Here is a 21,580-nt window from a genome sequence, read left to right as displayed (position 1 = left end):
GGTAAGCAAAGCAGCCTGGAAGCTCGAAGTGGGTGGAGCCCACCACAGATTAACAAGTCCTACTGCCTATATAGACTCCACCTCTGTGGGCAAGGCATAGCTGAATGAAAGGCAGCAGACAACTTCTGCAGACCTAAATGTCCCTGTCTGACAGCTCTGAAGAGAGTAGTGGATCTCCTGGCATGGCTTTTAAGGTCTGAGAACAAACAGACTGCCTCCTCAAGTGGATCCCATGTAGCCTAACTGGGAGACACATCCCAGTAGGGGCCAATAGACACCTCTTATAGTCAGGTGTCCCCCTGCGACCAGAAGAAAGATCAGAAGAAATATTTGCTGTTATGCAATGTTTGCTGTTCAGCAGTCTCCACTGGTGATACCCAGGCAAACAAGGTCTGGAGTGGAACTCCAGCAAATGCCAACAGACCTGCAGCTGAGGGACCTCACTGTTAGAATGAAAACTGACAACCAGAAAGGAATAGCATCAACATCAACAAAAAATAATCTACACCAAAACTCCAACTGCAGATCACCAACCTCAAAAACCAAAGGTAGATAAAACCACAAAGATGGGGAGAAACCACAGCAGAAAAATTGAAAATGCTAAAAACAGGGCACCTCTTCTCCTCCAAAGGATTGCAGGTCCTCGCCAACAATGGAACAAAGCTGGATGGAGAATGACTTTGATGAGTTGACAGAAGTAGGCTTCAAAATGTCAGTAATAACAAACTTCTCCACGCTAAAAGAACATGTTTGCACTCATCGCAAGGAAGCTAAAAACCTTGAAAAAATGTTAGACGAATGGCTAATTACAACAAACAGTATAAAGAATACCTTACATGACCTGATGAAGCTTAAACCCACGGCACGAGAACTTCATGACACATGGATGAGCTTCAATAGCTGATTTGATCAAGTGGAAGAAAGGGGATCAGTGATTGAAGATCAAATTAATAAAATAAAGTGAGAAGACAAGGTTAGAGAAAAGAGTAAAAAGGAACAAATGAAGCCTCCAATAAATGTGGACTGTGTGAAAAGACCAAATCTTCATTTGATTGGTGTACCTGAAAGTGATGGGGAGAATGGAGCCAAGTTGGAAATCATTCTTCAAGATATTATCCAGGAGAAATTCCTTAACTGAGCAAGGCAGGCCAACATTTAAATTCAGGAAATACAGAGAACACCACAAAGATACTGCTGAAGAAGAGGAACCCCAAGACACATAACTGTCAGATTCACCAAGGTTGAAATGAAGGAAAAAATGTTAAGAGTAGACAGAGAGAAAGGTCGCGTTACCCAGAAACGGAAGCCCATCAAATTAACAGCGGATCTCTTGGCAGAAATTCTTCAAGCCAGAAAAGAGTGGGAAACAATATTCAACATTCTTAAAGAAAATTATTTTTAAGCCAGAATGTTATATCCAGCCAAACTAATCTTCATAAGTGAAGGAGAAATAAAATCCTTTACAGACAAGCAAATGCTGAGAGATTTTGTCACCACAAGGCCTGCCTTACAAGAGCTTCTGAAGGAATCACCAAATATGGAAAGAAACAACCAGTACCAGCCACTGCAAAACCATCAATGCTATTAAGAAACTGTATCAATTGACTGACAAAATAACCAGCTAACATCATAATGACAGGATCAAATTCACACATAACAATATTGACCCAAAATGTAAAAGGGGGAAATGCCCCAATTAAAAGACACAAACTGGCAAATCAAATAAAGAGTCAAGACTCATCAGTGTGCTGTTTTCAGGAGAGCCATCTCACATGCAGAGACACATATAGTCTCAAAATAAAGGAATGGAGAAAGAGCTACCAAACAAATGGAAAGCAAAAATAGCTGGGGTTGCAATCCTAGTCTCTGATGATGTAGACTTTAAACCAACACAGATCAAAAGAGTCAAAGAAGGTCGTTACATAATGATAAATGGATCGATTCAAAAAAAACCAGCTAACTATGCTAAACATATATGCACCCAATACAGGAGCAGCCAGATTCATAAAGCAAGTCCCTAGAGACCTACAAAGAGATATAGACTCCCACACACTAATAATGGGAAATTTCAACACCCAACAGTCAATATTAGACAAATCAATGAGACAGAAGGTTAACAAACATATCCAGGACTTGAACTCAACTCTACACCAAGTGGACCTAATAGACATCTACAGAACTCTCCACTCCTAATCAACAGAATATACATTCTTCTCAGCACCACATCGCACTTATTCCAAAATTGACCACACAATTGGAAGTAAAGCACTCCTTAGCAAATGTAAAATAACAGAAATCACAAGAAACTGTCTCTCAGATAGTTCTAATTCATTCAAATTAGAACTAAGATTAAGAAACTCACTCAAAACCACACAACTATGTGGAAACTGAACAACCTGCTCCTGAATGACTAGTGGGTAAGCAATGAAATGAAGGCAGATATAAAGATATTCCTTGAAACCAATGAGAACAAAGACGCAACATACAGAACCTCTGGGACACAATTAAAGTAGTGTATAGGGGGACCTTTATAGCAATAAATGCCCACAAGAGAAAGCAGGGAAGATCTAAAATCGATACCCTAACATCACAATTAAAAGAACTAGAGAAGATAGAGCAAACAAATTCAAAAGTTAGCAGAAGGCAAAAAAAAAAAACTAAGATCAGAGCAGAACTGAAAGAGATAGAGATACAAAAATCCCTTCAAAAAATACAGAGAATCCAGGAGCTGATTTTTTGAAAAGATCAATGAAATTGACAGATCACTGCCAAGGCTAATAAAGAAGAAAATAGAGACAAATCAAATAGATGCAATAAAAAATGATAAAGGGGATATCATCACCAATCCGACAGAAATACAAACTATGATCAGAGAATACTATAAATACCTCTACACAAATAAACTAGAAAATCTAGAAGAAATGGATAAATTCCTGGACACATACACCCTCTCAAGACTAAACCAGGAAAAAGTTGAATCCCTGAATGGATCAATAACAGGCTCTGAAATTGAGGCAATAATTAAAAAAAAAATTAATAGCCTGCCAACCAAAAACATCTAGGACCAGACAGATTCACAGCCGAATTTTACCAGAGGTACAATGAGGAGCTGGTACCATTCCTTCTGAAACTATTCCAATCAATAGAAAAAGAGGGAATCCTCCCTAACTCATTTTATGATTCCAGCATCATCCTGATACCAAAGCCTGGCAGAGACAAAACAAAAAAAGACAATTTCAGGCCAATATCCCTGATGAACATCGATGCAAAAATCATCAATAAAATACTGCAAACAGAATCCAGCAGCACATCAAAACCTTATCCACCACAATCAAGTCAGCTTCATCCCTGGAATGCAAAGCTGATTCAACATATGTAAATCAATAAACGTAATTCATCACATACGCAAAACCAATGACAAAAACCACATGATTACCTCAATAAGTGCCGAAAAAGCCTTCAACAAAATTCAACAGCCCTTCATAATAAAAACTCTCAATAAACTAGGTATCGATGGAACATATCTCAAAATAATAAGAGCTATTTATTGCAAACCCACAGCCAATATCAAACTGAATGGGCAAAACCTGGAAGCATTCCCTTTGAAAACTGGCACAAATATGCCCTCTCTCACCACTCCTATTCAACATAGTGTTGGAAGTTCTGGCCAGGGTAGTCAGGTATGAGAAAGGAAAAAAAGCATATTCAATTAGGAAAAGAGGAAGTCGAACTGACCCTCTTTGCAGACGACATGATTTTATGTTTAGAAAACCCCATCATCTCAACCCAAAATCTCCTTAAGCTGATAAGCAACTTCAGCAAAATCTCAGGATACAAAATCAATGTGCAAAAATCACAAGCATTCTTATACACCAATAACAGACAAACAGAGAGCCAAATTATGAGTGGACTCCCATTCACAATTGCTACAAAGAGAATAAAATATGTAGGAATCCTACTTACAAGAGATGTGAAGGAACTCTTCAAGGAGAGCTGCAAACAACTTCCCAACAAAAGAAAAGAGGACACAAACAAATGGAAGAATATTCCATGTTCTTGGATAGGAAGAATCAATATTGTGAAAATGGTCATACTGCACAAGGTAATTTATAGATTCAATGCCATTCCCATCAAGCTACAAATGACTTTCTTCATAGAATTGGAAAAAACTACCTTAAAGTTCATATGGAACAAAAAAGAACACTCATTGCCGAGACAATCCTAAGCAAAAGGAAAAAAGCTGACTTCAAACTATACTACAAGGCTACAGTAACCAAAACAGCATGGTACTGGTACCAAAACAGAGATATAGACCAATGGAACAGAACAGAGTCCTCGGAAATAATATCACACATCTACAGCCATCTGATCTTTGACAAACCTGAGAAAAACAAGAAATAGGGAAAGGATTCCCTTTTTAATAAATGGTGCTGGGAAAATTGGCTAGCCGTATATAGAAAGCTGAAACTGGATCCCTTCCTTACACCTTCTACAAAAACTAACTCAAGATGGATTAAAGACTTAAATGTTAGACCTAAAATCATAAAAACCCTAGAAGGAAACGTAGGCAATACCATTCAGGACATAGGCATGGGCAAGGACTTCATGACTAAAACACCAAAAGCAATGGCAACAAAAGCCAAAATTGACAAATGGGATCTAATTAAACTAAACAGCTTCTGCACAGCAAAAGAAACTACCATCAGAGTGAACGGACAACCTACAGAATGGGAGAAATTTTTTGCAATGTACCCATCTGACAAAGGGCTCATATCCACAATCTACAAAGAACTTGAACAAATTTACAAGACAAAATCAAACAATCCCATCAAAAAGTGGTCAGAGGATACGAGCAGACACTTTCAAAATAAGACATTTATGCAGCCAACAGACACATGAGGAAATGTTCATCATCACTGGTCATCAGAGAAAAGCAAATCAAAACCACAATGAGAAACCATCTCACACCAGTTAGAATGGCAATCATTAAAAAGTCAAGAAACAACAGATCCTGAGAGGATGTGGAGAAATAGGAACGCTTTTACACTGTTGGTGAGAGTGTAAATTAGTTCAACCATTGTGTAAGACAGTGTGGCTATTCCACAGGGATCTAGAACTGGAAATACAATTTTACCCAGCAATCCCACTACTGGATATATACCCAAAGGATTATAAATCTTACTACTATAAAGACACATGAACTCGTATGTTTATTGCAGTACTTTTCACAATAGCAAGGACTTGGAACCAACACAAATGTCCACCAATGATAGACTGGATTAAAAAATGTAACACACATACACCGTGGAATACTATGCAGCCATATAAAAGTATGAGTTCCTGTTCTTTGCAGAGACATGGATGAAGCTGGAAACCGTCATTTTCAGCAAACTGTCACAAGGCCAGAAAACCAAACACTGCATGTTCTCACTCATAGGTGGGAACTGAACAGTGAGAACACTTGGACATAGGGCAAGAAACATCACACACTGGGGCGTGTTGGGGGGTGGGGAGTTGGTGGAGGGATAGCCTTAGGAGAAACACCTAATGTAAATGACTAGTTGATGGGTGCTGCAAACCTACATGGCACATGTATACTTGTGTAACAAACCTGCACGTTGTGCACATGTATTCTGGAATTTAAAATATAATAATTTTTTAAAAATAGATATTCCACAAGAATATGTAGAAAGAAGCTATCTGTGAAATTGCTTTGCCATGTGTGAATTCATCTCACAGAATTAAACCTTCTTTTGATTCAGCAGGTTGGACATGCTCTTTTTGTACAATCTGTGAAAGGGAAATGCTCTTTTTGAAGAGTTTTCAGACAGAAATTTCAAAGCCCATTGAGGCCTATAGGAAAAATGAAATGTACCACAATAAAAACTAGAAGAAAGCTCTCTGTGGAACTGCTTTGTGTTGTATGGATTTGTTTCACAGAGCCAAACTTTTTATTTGATTGAGCAGGTCAGAAACACTCTTTGTGTAGAATCTACGAAGGGACATTTCAGAGCCCATTGAGGCCTATAGGGAAAAACTGAATATCCCACGATAAAAACTAGAAAGAAGCTATCAGTGAAAGTGCTTTGTGATGTGTTTATTTATCTCACAGAGCTAAATCTTTCCTTTGATTGGTTGAGTTGGAAACACTCTGTGTAGACTCTGCAAATGGAGATTTCAGAGCCCATTGAAGCCTATGGGAAAAAAATGAATATCCCACTTTGAAAACTAGAAAGAAGCTGCATGTGAAACCACTTTGCATTGTGTGGATTTTTCTCACAGAACTAAACCTTCCTTTTGATTCAGAAGGTTGGAAACACTCTTTTTGTAGAATCTGTGAGGGGACATTTTAGAGCCCATGCATCCCCAATTCCTGTTGGACTGAACAAGGAGAGATGAACACAGGAATAAAGATAAAGACAAAAGAGTACATTTGGAAGAATGGGCCAGGGGGCTCCTTGCTTCTAGTGAATAAGGACTCTGAGCTTTTAAAGCCCTTGTTATTTATTGAGTAAGGAGATAGGGAGAAGGGAGTGGTTGTCAGTCAGCTGCTTGACTTGGTGTTGCCTGGACAACTGCATTCTCTAAACGGTAGTCTCCAGATGTTCCAGTATTTAACCTCAGGAAGCACGATGCCAGGGAGTGATTGCACTCAGCATACATTCTGGTGGCAGGCACAGATGTGTTTGCCCACATTCTGCATTCCTGATAAACAGTTTGCTATTTGATAATATAGCCTTCAGTGGAATGTTGAGTTGGTCATGACCCACAGACTTTCATTTATCCCTTTCTGTTTATGTATTAATTAAATAAATGTAAGACCAGGTTGGGCAGCTCTCATTTTCTGATTGGTGTTCCATCCAATTTTACAGAATAAGAACAGAAAACAGAAACAGAACAGCATTACTACTAGAACTACAAATGAGTTGTTAATGTGGTGCTTTAGATAGGTCCAAGGATTGAGGCTCTCCAGGCCCCCCAGGCCTTGCTGGAATTCGGTCCAGTCTTCTAAAGAAGGCTGAATCTCTTGAGTTTGCTTATTTAAATCACGAATTTTGTTTTGTAATTCACCAATCTCAAAGGTGATGTTGAGTGTGAAAGCTCCCTGCAAATAGGCATTCACAGGGTCCCCTGGATACTCACTTAGGTTATGTTCTAAGTTGGTTACTCAAATGTGAGTGTGATTAAAATGACAGTGTAATTGCTGCTGCAATCATAAGCTTTGTACTTGTTATCCTAACCATACAACTGTGGATTTCAACATTACCACTTCAGTTTGTAACTCAGTGTTAATTTTATTCTGAGGTCACCATGCTTGGTTGGCTGTACAAATCCATTTTTCCACATACTGAACCATTCGAATAGAATTATGCAAAGCTACAGAGGACATAGCAACAGAAGTTATTATTGTGACAAGAAAACAATAGCAAAAATTATCATGCCTAAGGCTCTACAGACACAATGAGCAAGTTGAGTTAGAAGATGTTTCACGAAGAGCGAAGCAGGTGTGGCAGCCCAATGTTAAGACAGATTAATGGGAAGTCATACTCCAGGGATGTGACCCAAAATTATCAAAGTAGAGATATTACATGTTTGTAATGTGCTATGACTAATTCAGTGATATAACTGTCAAGATTTACAGGCCAATTGGGTATTGTTTATCTGGAGTTGGTCCTTCTTAGCTGCCAAAAAGACTTAAGGACTAAAAACACAAATGTAAATTGAGTGATGATATTCTTTACAAATGTAACATTAAAACTGTATTGCTGGCCTGGCGCGGTGGCTCAAGCCTGTAATCCCAGCACTTTAGGAGGCCCAGACGGGCAGATCACGAGGTCAGGAGATCGAGACCATCCTGGCTAACACGGTGAAACCCCATCTCTACTAAAAAATACAAAAAACTAGCCGGGAGAGGTGGCGGGCGCCTGTAGTCCCAGCTACTCGGGAGGCTGAGGCAGGAGAATGGCATAAACCCGGGAGGAAGAGCTTTCAGTGAGCTGAGATCCGGCCACTGCACTCCAGCCTGGGTGACAGAGCGAGACTCCGTCTCAAAAAAAAAAAAAAAAAAAACTGTATTGCTTACTATTGCAATTATTGGATAGTATCCCAACCCAGATGCTGCCATTCATAAATGAGAGGGTTGCCATCCATAAAGTCTCTTGGATTGGTTCTTTCCTCTCTTGATAATGCCACTGAGGAAGAGGAGGACTAAAGCCTGCTCCATACCAAGCAGTCTGGGTAGCAGTCTGGGACTGGATCCCAGTGTGGTGTAAAGAAGAATCATTAAAAACTTGCCACCAATGCCAGCAAAGTTTGTGCCATGATTTCTGATTTTTATCTTTGCCAAATAGTTGACCCCAATCCACAATCCACAATGTCTCCAGTTAACATAGATTGTTTTCTAGCAAGTGGGCCAAGACACTGGGTTCACACCTAGCCTTATTATAGCCTAGCTTGGCTTCAAGACAAATGAAACATGCGAGTAAGAGCGTAAGTATTTTGGTGCAGTAGTGCATGAGATGCTTGAGCTTGCTGAAACACAGAGTCAATCAATTTATCTGTTTTATCATTACCTAGAGATAGTGGTCAAGGAAGTTGTGTGTGAAAGTGAATATCAGAAATATAAAAAGAAGCTGCATGAGAGCGAATAGCTTGCTGAAGTCTTAGAAACAAATTAAGCAGTTCTGGTTCTAGGGTATATTTAATTGTAGCCGTTTCAATGTGACTGACTAGAAACTATCGAAGGGAATCCATTCCTTATAGTCAGCACAATTGGGGAGTTGGGCTGGGAATGGCTGGTTAGCATACCAGTTACATTAATAGAACCAAGATGTAATAGGTACATGACTTTTCCATAGTGGCTCAATCATTCTTGAGCTTGAATTATGAGACAACTATGGTTGAATGACATCTTTGTAGTGACACACAAGGGGAGTCTTTCCAGTGGGGCAGTATAATTAATGACATTGTTCTCAGAGTCAAACTGTTCTATGTCAGGGAGATTTAGGGGTCCTTGAGTCCACATTCCTCGATTATGATAGATCTAAGCGGGAGTGTCATCCAAAGTGTAAGTCGTACTACTGGGGGATTCATAACATATGCCCAATATGTTTTTACCTCTGCACAGGGAAAACATATCACACAGGGCATTATGGCTAACACGGCCAAGAACATGGAATCAGGGATTTTTGCCTGGCCTTGATGCTCCAGTAGTTTCTCAGGTTCCTGCATGGTTTTCTTGAATTGCCCCCAGGTCATGGGGGTTGATGCCGTTGTAACTCTTGTTGGCATTCTCTCTGTCTTTGCACTCAGGCTCAGCTGGCTTATGGCTCAAACTGGAGGGACCTGGCCCATGGTTGGCCACCCTGGATTCCTCCAGTCTCCCATTCCATGGTTGCATGAACCTTGAGGGCACCCACACAGTTTGTCCATCTTCTGTAAAAACACAAGCCTACCCTCATCCCCACATCAGTAAATCCACCAGGTCTTTCCATTCTCCTTCTTCCAGGAATTTCCATAACACTATTGGATAAACTTTTCTCTTTTCCTTTAACACTTGCAAATGTCTTTCTGCTGGAGTCTTACTATCCATACCAGGAGTCAAAAAATTTAAAATAAATAAGGCTAAGTGTAGTTTTGTTGGAGGTGGTAACTGTTTCTCCTATACTTCCTTTTTGTTTTTCCAACATGCATTGTAATGTTTGATGTGCTCCCTCTACAGTTCCTTGTCCTCGAGGGTTGTAAGGAATTCCTCTTTTGTGAGTTATAGCCCAAAGCTGTAAGAAATTTTGAAAAGCATGACCAGTATAAGTGGGTCCATTGTCAGTTTTTAATTGTTTAGGGATTCCCATATGAGCAAATGACAACAGATGATGTTGCCGTACATTACCAGCTGTCTCACCTGTTTGGCATGTAACATGCAGCATATGAGAATTAGTATCTATAGTCATATGAACATAGCTAAGTTTGCCAAAGGCTGCAATATGTGCAATATCCACCTGCCGGTTTTCATTTGGAGCCAAACCTCGTGGCTTACATCATTCTACAGATGTGGCTCCAGGGATATGTTGGCAAGTAGGACAGGCTTGTATTATAGTCATAGCTTGGCTTCAAGACAAATGAAATATGCAAGGAAGAGCAGAAGTATTTTGGTGCAGTAGTGCATGAGAGACTTGAGCTTACTGAAACACAGAACCAATCAGTTTATCTGCTTTATCATTCCCTAGAGATAGTGGTCCAGGAAGTTGCGTGTGAGAGCGAATATGAGAAATATAAAAAGGAGCTGCATGAGAGCAAATAACTTGCTAAAGGCTTAGAAACAAATTAAGCAGTTCTGGTTCTAGGATACATTTATTTGTAGCAGTTTCTATCGACTGACTACATTTAAACATAAGCTGAATCTCACACAATGTTGATAGGATCTGAAGCTGTGAGCTGTAAAACCTGAATGACTGCAATTAATTCTGAACATTGAGCTGAAACCCCAGAAGTTATTATTGTTTGAGTATGTTTAGGTCCATAAATAGCTGTATGACCTTTGGAAGGGCCATCAGTAAAATAAGTCAGTAATCATAGGAAGAATGAAAGAATGGACTTTATAAAACTGCAAAATTTTGCCTAAGGGATAGTGAAATCAAAGGTTTTTATGGCTGTAGCCGGGAGACATGCCATTGCTAAAGCCTCTGTTCCACAAGTTGCAACTCAGCTTCTGCCTCTTCAGTTAATTGCCACAGGAAATCTATGAAGAATCTCCTTGTAGTGTTTAACCTGTTTTTCCAGTTATTGATATCAGGTTAGGGGTTCCTTGTAGGAATTTCCCTAAACCTTTCCCACTCAGATACTTCCTTCAACATTTTGAATCCTAGGTTATTAAAGTTTTCATCAGTAAGTCTCATGTATCATGCTGTAAGTCTCAACCCCATAAATTGATAGCTATATTTGCAACGTAAGGCTGGAAAGTACATGATTGTCCCTCCAGACTAAGACAAGGTAAAATCTCAGCATTCTATTGAATGCTTTGAACTGCTCCTACTGATACTAGAGATGTAGAGGTTAATTTGAGAGGTCATGTTGTGGGCCAGTCCTCACTGGATATTACTGATACATCAGCTCCTGTGTACACAAGCCCATAAAATTTATTGCCTTTAATTTGTACTACACAGGTGGGTATATTAGAGGCTATAGGTTGTGACAGATAGATTTCTCATGTAGTTGTGCTTCCAAACATTTTATTTCCTCATTTCTCCTTTCATGGAGAAGGGTGAAATTTGCAGGGAATAAGCAATAATTGAGCAATATATTCTCCCGGTTCAAAAACCCAAAGGTATTATGACATTAAAACTACTTTAATTTCTCCTCCCTAATCAGAGAGTCAATTACTCCTGGGACTACGTTGATGCCTTGCAAGTTAAGGTGGCTTTTGCCTAAAATTAGTCCCATGTATCCTGCTGGTAAATGTCCCCAAATGCCAGTGGGTGCTTTTGTAGGTTTGTCTTCTGCAACTAATGTAATACTTTCTCTGACTGGGAGATCTAATCCTGCACATTCTGGTGTTCCTGAGGTGAGGGAATCACTATACCTCCTGAGACCCACCCCTGAAGTGGGGTTGTGGTATGAAATGGGAATGCCCTCATTGTTTGAGGGGTCCGGGTCCAGGCCCTCTTCTCATTTCCCAACATGGGCTTGCCATTTTGATGAAATTTTGAGTGGCATTGATTAGCCCAGTTATTTCCTTTGTTACAGCAAGGACAGAGTCCTGGCGTTTTTTCCACTGGGGAGTGGGGGTGGGTGGGCATCGCATTGTAAAGTTCTTTCTGTCCTGAGATCTGGTGGCATTCTTTTTTAAAATGTCCAGTTTTTTCATAATTGTGACATTGCTCCATTTTAGGGTTTGACCCTTGGCTCTTTTTAGATTTCTCAAGTGCTGAATTAGCCATTTCTTGCACTCACATTGTAGAGCGATGAAGCTCAGTTCCTACATCCTAACAAGTTCTGAGAAAATTTCCCAAGTTTTTTGTACATCTCACAGGTGCCAGTGCACATTTACAATCCATGTTTGCATTCTCGAAAGCTAAAGATAAGGTTAGCATTTATGCAGCAGTGGTTTGAGGAATTTGATGCTTCACCACCATTTGTAATCTTGCAAGAAAATGTGCATTGGGTTCCTGCCACCCTTGCATGCTATGTGAAAAGGATTTTACTGAGACTCCCTCTTCAGGAATTGTGGCCAAGGCACCTTTAGCAGCCTGTGAACACTGCTGATAAGCAGTGTCTGGGAGTGGTATCTGATGTTTGAGGTCTGAATAAGGGTCATTACTTAACAGCATATCCTCTGTAATGTCTCTGTGTCCAGCAAGATGATTCTGTCTAGCCTGGTGTGCACACATTTCTTGCCAATTTAAATTCCGTCAGGTATGCACTAGCAGACAAACAAGTGCGAGCGAAATGTTTTACATCAAAGTTTCAAAGGCGCATAGCACCAAATTCAACTTCTAGCAATGCTAAAGTGAATGGGCTCTGTACCCCATTATTAGCTACACTAGCTTTTAATTCCTTCAACAACTTAATCTCTAGTGGGTTGTGTTAATGAATAAACTGCTATGGATTATTTGGATTAGGTGTTATGGAAATAGAAAAAATGCGAGGTCTAGGGGCTCTCCAGCTATAGCAACAGAGCATAAAATTCTTTCTATTGAGGTCTATATTTTTGCTGCCAAAGGAGGCAATAGAGATGTTTCTGATATTGAAGGGGGCAGTATAGGCCAATTTTTATCCTCTCTTTCCTGTTTTTTATTTTCAATTAATGCTGTGGATGGAACAACAGATTCTTTCAGATTTTTAGACTCAGACCACAACTCCTGCTGTCCAGCAGAATAAGGAGGAGATAATCACTGAAGGACAGAACAAACTAAAATCCAAGTGGAGAAAACAAAAGGATCAACTTTAAGACCTTTCAGATGAGCACATTTTAATCCTTCTCCCACTCTGTCCCAATTTTCCACATCAAGCATGCCTGTCTGTGGAAACCATGGGGTATGAGTAATAACGTCTTGCAGGAGCTTAGTTAAAGTCTGCAAATTAATTTGAGCACCAGATTATTTCAACAAATCTTTAAGCTACTCCACATAATGTTTTTCTTCAATAGACAAATTGTGCCCCATGTTACCCTGATTCATAAACTTCCCATTCCCAGTACTTCTTTACTGCACTGACCTTATATTAGCTGCAAGCCGACTTGTCCCAGGGTTACCATCTATCTTGTCAATTTCAGTTTCTATGTACCAGCAGACCTTCTTCGTTCACATCCTCAGAGTCCCTGTGTTCAAACGCCACTTTAATGCAGACCCAATCACTGTTGGACAGAACAAAAAGGGATGAATGTGGGAACAAAGGTAAAGACAAAAGAGTATATTTTGAAGAAGGGGTCAGGTGGCTCCTTGATTCTAGTGAACAAGTACTCTGAGCTTTTAGATCCCTTTGCATTTATTGAGTAAAGGAGACAGAGAGAAGAGGGGTGGTTGTCAGTAAGCTGCTTGACTAGGTGCAGGCCTGCACAACTACATCCTCTGAACAGTAGTCTTCAGATGTTCCAGTATTTAACCTCAAGGAGCACAGCAGCAGGAAGTGATTGCACTCACCATACTTTATGGTGGCAGGTGCAGATGTGAGTTGGCCCACAACCTGAAATCATAATAAACAGTTTGCTATTTGATCATGCAGCCTTCAGTGGAATGCTGAGTTGGTCACGAACCGAAGGCCTTCAGCTCCCTACAAAATTGCTTTGCAAAGTATGGATTCATCTCATAGAGTTATACCTTTCTTTTGGTTCACCAGGTTGGAAACTACCTTTTTGTTGAATCTGTGAACGGACATTTCAGAGTCCATTGAGGCCTATAAGGAAAAATAAAAATTTCTTGAGAAAAACTAGAAAAAAACTATCTGTGAAACCATTTTTTGGTGTGTGGATTCATCTCATAGAGTTAAACCTCTCTTTTGATTCACCAGGTTAGAAATGCTCCATTTGTAGAATCTGCAAAGGGACATTTCAAAGCCCTTTGTGGCCAGCCTATAGGGAAAAGCCAAATATCCCATGATAAAAACTAGAAAGAAGCTATCTGTGAGACCAGTTTGCAATAGGTGGATTCATCTCACAGACTTAAAATTTTCTATTTATTCAGAAGGTTAGAAATGCTGGTTTTGCAGAATCTGAGAGGAGACATGTTGGAGCCCTTTGAGGCCTATAGGGAGGATTGAAAATTCCATGATAAAAACTAGAAAGAAGCTATCAGTCAAACTGCTTTGTGATGTGTGGATTCATTTCACAACGGCAAACCTTCGTTTTGATTAAGCAGGTTGGAAATGCTCTTTTTGTAGCATCTGCAAAGGAACATTTCAGAGCTAATTGTGGCCTATAGGGAAAAAAACAAATATTCCACAATAAAAACTAGCAAGAATCTGTCTGTGAAACCACTTTGCACATGTGGATTCATCTCAGATAATTAAATCTTTCTTTTCCTTCAGGAGATTGGTAATGCTCTCTTTGTAACATCTGCAAATGATCATTTCAGAGCCCATGGAATCCTGTAAAGAAAAACCAAATATTCCAAGATAAAAATTAGGAAGAAGCTATCTGTGAAACTGCCTTGCAATGCATGGATTCATCTCACAGAGATAAACCAATTTTTTGATTCAGTAGGCTGCAAACACTCGTTTTGTAGAATCTGTGAAGGGACACTGCGGACCCCATTGACCTATAGGGAAAAATTGAATATCCCCCATAAAAAATAGAAAAAAGCTATTTGTGAAACTGCTTTGTAATGTGTGGATTCACCTCAGAGAGCTAAACTTTTCTTTCAATTCGGGAGGTTGAAACACTCTTCTTATAGAATCTGTGAAGGGACAATTCATAGCCCTTTGAGGCTTATTGGGAAAAATAGAATATCCCACGTGAAAAATAGAAAGAAGTGATCTGTGAAACCACTTTTTGATGTGTCAATTCATCTCACATGGTTTAACCTTTCTTCTGGTTCAGCAGGTTGGAAAAACACTTTTTGCAGAATCTGCGAAGGGACATTACAAAGCTTATGAAGGTCTATAGTGAAAAACCACATATCCTGCAATAAAAACTACCAAGAAGCTGTCATAGTACTTTGCAATGTGTGGATTCATCTCACAGAGTTAAACCTTTCTCTTGATTCAGAAGGTTGGAAACACTCTTTTTGCAGAATTTATGTAAGGATAATTTGGAGCTTTTTGGGCTCCATAGTGAAAAACCAAATATCCTGAGATAGAAACTAGAAACAAGCTATCAGTAAAACTGCTTTGTGAGGTGTGGATTCATCTCACAGAGCTAAAACTTTCTTTTGATTCAGCGAGTCTGAAACACTCTTTTTGTAGAATCTGCAAAGGAACATTTCATAAACGATTGAGACCAACATGGTAAAACCAAATATCCCATGAGGAAAACCAGAAAGAAGATATTGGTGAAACTGCTTTTCAAAATGTATGTTCTTCTCACAGGGTTAAACTTTTATTTTGATTCAGCAGGTTGGAAACACTCTCTTTGCAAAATATACACAAAAACATTTCAGAGCTCTTTGAAGACTGTGATGAAAATTCAAATATCCCATGATAAAAGCTAGAAAGAGGAAATCTGCAAAACTGCTTTGTGATGTGTGGATTTATCTCACAGATTTAGAACTTTCTATTTATTAAGCAGGTTATAAACACCCTTTTTGCAGAATGTACAAAGTGACGTTTCAGAGCCCACTGAAGCCTATAGTAAAAAAAAAAAAAAAAAAAAATCTCACAATAAAAAACAAAAACAACAAAGCAAAGCAACTATCTGTGATATCGCTCTGTGATGTGTGGATAAGACTCACAGAGGTAAATTTTTCTATTGATACAGAAGGTAGGAAACACTCTTTTCGTAGAATCTACGAAGAGACATTTCAGAGCTTATTGAGACTTATAATGAAAAACTGGGGGGGGGGCGGAGCAAGATGGCCGAATAGGAACAGCTCCAGTCTCCAACTCCCAGCGCGAGCGACACAGAAGACCGGTGATTTCTGCATTTTCAACTGAGGTACTGGGGTCATCTCTCTAGGGAGTGCTGGACAATCAGTGCGGGTCAGCTGCTGCAGCCTGACCAGCGTGAGCTGAAGCAGGGCGAGGCATCGCCTCACCTGGAAGCGCAAGGGGGAAGGAAATCCCTTTTCCGAGCCAGGGGAACTGAGACACACACCACCTGGAAAATTGGGTAACTCCCACCCCAATACTGCGCTTTAAGGAAACAGGCACACCAGGAGAATATATCCCACACCTGGCCGGGAGGGTCCCACGCCCACGGAGCCTCCCTCACTGCTAACACAGCCGTCTGCGGCGATCTATCCGCAAGGCAGCAGCGAGGCTGGGGGAGGGGCGCCCGCCATTGCTGAGGCTTAAGTAGGTAAACAAAGCCGCTGGGAAGCTCGAACTGGGTGGAGCTCACAGCAGCTCAAGGAAGCCTGCCTGTCTCTGTAGACTCTACCGCTGCGACAGCGCACAGCTGCAGTCCATTAGGGGAAAGAGCGGGGCCGCTGCAGACCCGAACGACTCTGTCTGACAGCTTTGGGGAGAGCCGTGGATCTCCTAACGCGGAGGTTGAGATCTGAGAACGGACAGACTGCCTGCTCAGGTGGGTCCCTGACCCCTGAGTAGCCTAGCTGGGAGACATCCCCCACTAGGGGCAGTCTGATACCCCACACCTCACAGGGTGGCATCACCCCTGAGAGGAAACTTCCAAAGAAAGAATCAGACAGGTACACTCGCTGTTCAGCAATATTCTATCTTCAGCAACCTCTGCTGCTGATACCCAGGCAAACAGGGTCTGGAGTGGACCTCAAGCAATCTCTAACAGACCAACAGACAGTCCTTCTGACTGTCAGACGGAAAACTATCAAACAGGAAGGACACCTATACCAAAACCCCATCAGTACGTCACCATCATCAAAGTCCAGAGACAGATAAAACCACAAAGATGGGGAAGAAGCAGGGCAGAAAAGCTGGAAATTCAAAAAATAAGAGCGCATCTCCCCTGCAAAGGAGCGCAGCCCATCGCCAGCAACGGATCAAAGCTGGTCAGAGAATGACTTTGACGAGATGAGAGAAGAAGGCTTCAGTCTATCAAACCTCTCAGAGCTAAAGGAGGAATTACGTAACCAGCGCAAAGAAACTAAAAATCTTGAAAAAAAAGTGGAAGAATTGACAGCTAGACTAATTAATGCAGAGAAGATCATAAACGAAATGACAGAGATGAAAACCATGACACGAGAAATACGTGACAAATGCACAAGCTTCGGTAACCGACTCGATCAACTGGAGGAAAGAGTATCAGCGATTGAGGATCAAATGAATGAAATGAAGCGAGAAGAGAAACCAAAAGAAAAAAGAAGAAAAAGAAATGAACAAAGCCTGCAAGAAGTATGGGATTATGTAAAAAGACCAAATCTACGTCTGATTGGGGTGCCTGAAAGTGAGGGGGAAAATGGAACCAAGTTGGAAACACTCTTCAGGATATCATCCAGGAGAACTTCCCCAACCTAGTAGGGCAGGCCAACATTCAAATTCAGGAAATACAGAGAACGCCACAAAGATACTCCTCCAGAAGAGCAACTCCAAGACACATAATTGCCAGATTCACCAAAGTTGAAATGAAGGAAAAAATCTTAAGGGCAGCCAGAGAGAAAGGTCGGGTTACCCACAAAGGGAAGCCCATCAGACTAACAGCAGATCTCTCAGCAGAAACTCTACAAGCCAGAAGAGAGTGGGGGCCAATATTCAACGTTCTTAAAGAAAAGAATTTTCAACCCAGAATTTCATATCCAGCCAAACTAAGCTTCATCAGTGAAGGAGAAATAAAATCCTTTACAGATAAGCAAATGCTTAGAGATTTTGTCACCACCAGGCCTGCCTTACAAGAGACCCTGAAGGAAGCCCTAAACATGGAAAGGAACAAGCGGTACCAGCCATTGCAAAAACATGCCAAAATGTAAAGACCATCGAGGCTAGGAAGAAACTGCATCAACTAACGAGCAAAATAACCAGTTAATATCATAATGACAGGATCAAGTTCACACATAACAATATTAACCTTAAATGTCAATGGACTAAATGCTCCAATTAAAAGACACAGACTGGCAAACTGGATCAAGAGTCAAGACCCATCAGTCTGCTGTATTCAGGAGACCCATCTCACATGCAGAGACATACATAGGCTCAAAATAAAGGGATGGAGGAAGATCTACCAAGCAAATGGAGAACAAAAAAAAGCAGGGGTTGCAATCCTAGTCTCTGATAAAACAGACTTTAAACCATCAAAGATCAAAAGAGACAAAGAAGGCCATTACATAATGGTAAAGGGATCAATTCAACAGGAAGAGCTAACTCTCCTAAATATATATGCACCCAATACAGGAGCACCCAGATTCATAAAGCAAGTCCTTAGAGACCTACAAAGAGACTTAGACTCCCATACAATAATAATGGGAGACTTCAACACTCCACTGTCAACATTAGACAGATCAACGAGACAGAAAGTTAACAAGGATATCCAGGAATTGAACTCATCTCTGCACCAAGCGGACCTAATAGACATCTATAGAACTCTCCACCCCAAATCAACAGAATATACATTCTTCTGAGCACCACATCGCACTTATTCCAAAATTGACCACATAATTGGAAGTAAAGCACTCCTCAGCAAATGTACAAGAACTGAAATTATAACAAACTGTCTCTCAGACCACAGTGCAATCAAACTAGAACTCAGGACTAAGAAACTCAATCAAAACCGCTCAACTACATGGAAACTGAACAACCTGCTCCTGAATGACTACTGGGTACATAACGAAATGAAAGCAGAAATAAAGATGTTCTTTGAAACCAATGAGAACAAAGATACAACATACCAGAATCTCTGGGACACATTTAAAGCAGTGTGTAGAGGGAAATTTATAGCACTAAATGCCCACAAGAGAAAGCTGGAAAGATCTAAAATGGACACTCTAACATCACAATTAAAAGAACTAGAGAGGCAAGAGCAAACACATTCAAAAGCTAGCAGAAGGCAAGAAATAACTAAGATCAGAGCAGAACTGAAGGAGATAGAGACACAAAAAACCCTCCAAAAAATCAATGAATCCAGGAGTTGGTTTTTTGAAAAGATAAACAAAATTGACAGACCGCTAGCTAGACTAATAAAGAAGAAAAGAGAGAAGAATCAAATAGACACAATAAAAAATGATAAAGGGGATATCACCACCGACCCCACAGAAATACAAACAACCATCAGAGAATACTATAAATGCTCTACGCAAATCAACTAGAAAATCTAGAAGAAATGGATAATTTCCTGGACACTTACACTCTCCCAAGACTAAACCAGGAAGAAGTTGAATCCCTGAATAGACCAATAGCAGGCTCTGAAATTGAGGCAACAATTAATAGCCTACCCACGAAAAAAAGTCCAGGACCAGATGGATTCACAGCTGAATTCTACCAGAGGTACAAGGAGGAGCTGGTACCATTCCTTCTGAAACTATTTCAATCAATAGAAAAAGAGGGAATCCTCCCTAACTCTTTTTATGAGGCCAACATCATCCTGATACCAAAGCCTGGCAGAGACACAACAAAAAAAGAGAATTTTAGACCAATATCCCTGATGAACATCGATGCAAAAATCCTCAATAAAATACTGGCAAACCGGATTCAGCAGCACATCAAAAAGCTTATCCACCATGATCAAGTGGGCTTCATCCCTGGGATGCAAGGCTGGTTCAACATTCGCAAATCAATAAATGTAATCCAGCATATAAACAGAACCAAAGAGAAGAACCACATGATTATCTCAATAGATGCAGAAAAGGCTTTTGATAAAATTCAACAGCCCTTTATGCTAAAAACGCTCAATAAATTTGGTATTAATGGAACGTACCTCAAAATAATAAGAGCTATTTATGACAAACCCACAGCTAATATCATACTGAATGGGAAAAAAGTGGAAAAATTCCCTTTGAAAACTGGCACAAGACAGGGATGCCCTCTCTCACCACTCCTATTCAACATAGTGTTGGAAGTTCTGGCTAGGGCAATCAGGCAAGAGAAAGAAATCAAGGGTATCCAGTTAGGAAAAGAAGAAGTCAAATTGTCCCTGTTTGCAGATGACATGATTGTATATTTAGAAAACCCCATCGTCTCAGCCCAAAATCTCCTTAAGCTGATAAGCAACTTCAGCAAAGTCTCAGGATACAAAATTAATGTGCAAAAATCACAAGCATTCTTATACACCAGTAACAGACAAGCAGAGAGCCAAATCAGGAATGAACTTCCATTCACAATTGCTTCAAAGAGAATAAAATACCTAGGAATCCAGCTTACAAGGGATGTAAAGGACCTCTTCAAGGAGAACTACAAACCACTGCTCAGTGAAATCAAAGAGGACACAAACAAATGGAAGAACATACCATGCTCATGGATAGGAAGAATCAATATCGTGAAAATGGCCATACTGCCCAAGGTTATTTATAGATTCAATGCCATCCCCATCAAGCTACCAATGACTTTCTTCACAGAATTGGAAAAAACTGCTTTAAAGTGCATATGGAACCAAAAAAGAGCCCGCATTGCCAAGACAATCCTAAGTCAAAAGGACAAAGCTGGAGGCGTCACGCTACCTGACTTCAAACTATACTACAAGGCTACAGTAACCAAAACAGCATGGTACTGGTACCACAACAGAGATATAGACCAATGGAACAGAACAGAGTCCTCAGAAATAATACCACACATCTACAGCCATCTGATCTTTGACAAACCTGAGAGAAACAAGAAATGGGGAAAGGATTCCCTATTTAATAAATGGTGCTGGGAAAATTGGCTAGCCATAAGTAGAAAGCTGAAACTGGATCCTTTCCTTACCCCTTATACGAAAATTAATTCAAGATGGATTAGAGACTTAAATGTTAGACCTAATACCATAAAAACCTAGAAGAAAATCTAGGTAGTACCATTCAGGACATAGGCATGGGCAAGGACTTCATGTCTAAAACACCAAAAGCAACGGCAGCAAAAGCAAAAATTGACACATGGGATCTAATTAAACTAAAGAGCTTTTGCACAGCTAAAGAAACTACCATCAGAGTGAACAGGCAACCTACAGAATGGGAAAAATTTTTGCAACCTACTCATCTGACAAAGGGCTAATATCCAGAATCTACAAAGAACTCAAACAAATATACAAGAAAAAAACAAACAACCCCATCAAAAAGTGGGGAAAGGATATGAACAGACATTTCTCAAAAGAAGACATTCATACAGCCAACAGACACATGAAAAAATGCTCATCATCACTCGCCATCAGAGAAATGCAAATCAAAACTACAATGAGATACCATCTCACACCAGTTAGAATGGCAATCATTAAGAAGTCAGGAAACAACAGGTGTTGGAGAGGATGTGGAGAAATAGGAACACTTTTACACTGTTGGTGGGATTGTAAACTAGTTCAACCATTATGGAAAACAGTATGGCGATTCCTCAAGGA

At 40.2% G+C, this 21,580-nt stretch overlaps 1 long non-coding RNA gene across 1 annotated transcript; it reads right to left on the bottom strand.

Annotated features, from left to right (window-relative positions):
* Positions 1-415: 415 nt before the first annotated feature.
* On the bottom strand, positions 416-21,243 carry LOC117082775. The gene is made up of 3 exons (XR_004436771.1): positions 21,231-21,243; positions 13,561-13,563; positions 416-534 (listed from the first exon to the last, which is right to left on the bottom strand). It is a non-coding gene; the product is annotated as an uncharacterized LOC117082775 (long non-coding RNA).
* Between the last annotated feature and the right edge of the window lie 337 nt (positions 21,244-21,580).

The sequence above is a fragment of the Trachypithecus francoisi genome, unplaced genomic scaffold, assembly GCF_009764315.1.
Source record: "Trachypithecus francoisi isolate TF-2019V2 unplaced genomic scaffold, Tfra_2.0 Lachesis_group9, whole genome shotgun sequence".
NCBI lineage: Eukaryota > Metazoa > Chordata > Mammalia > Primates > Cercopithecidae > Trachypithecus > Trachypithecus francoisi.
This window is presented reverse-complemented; position numbering and strand designations above follow the sequence as displayed.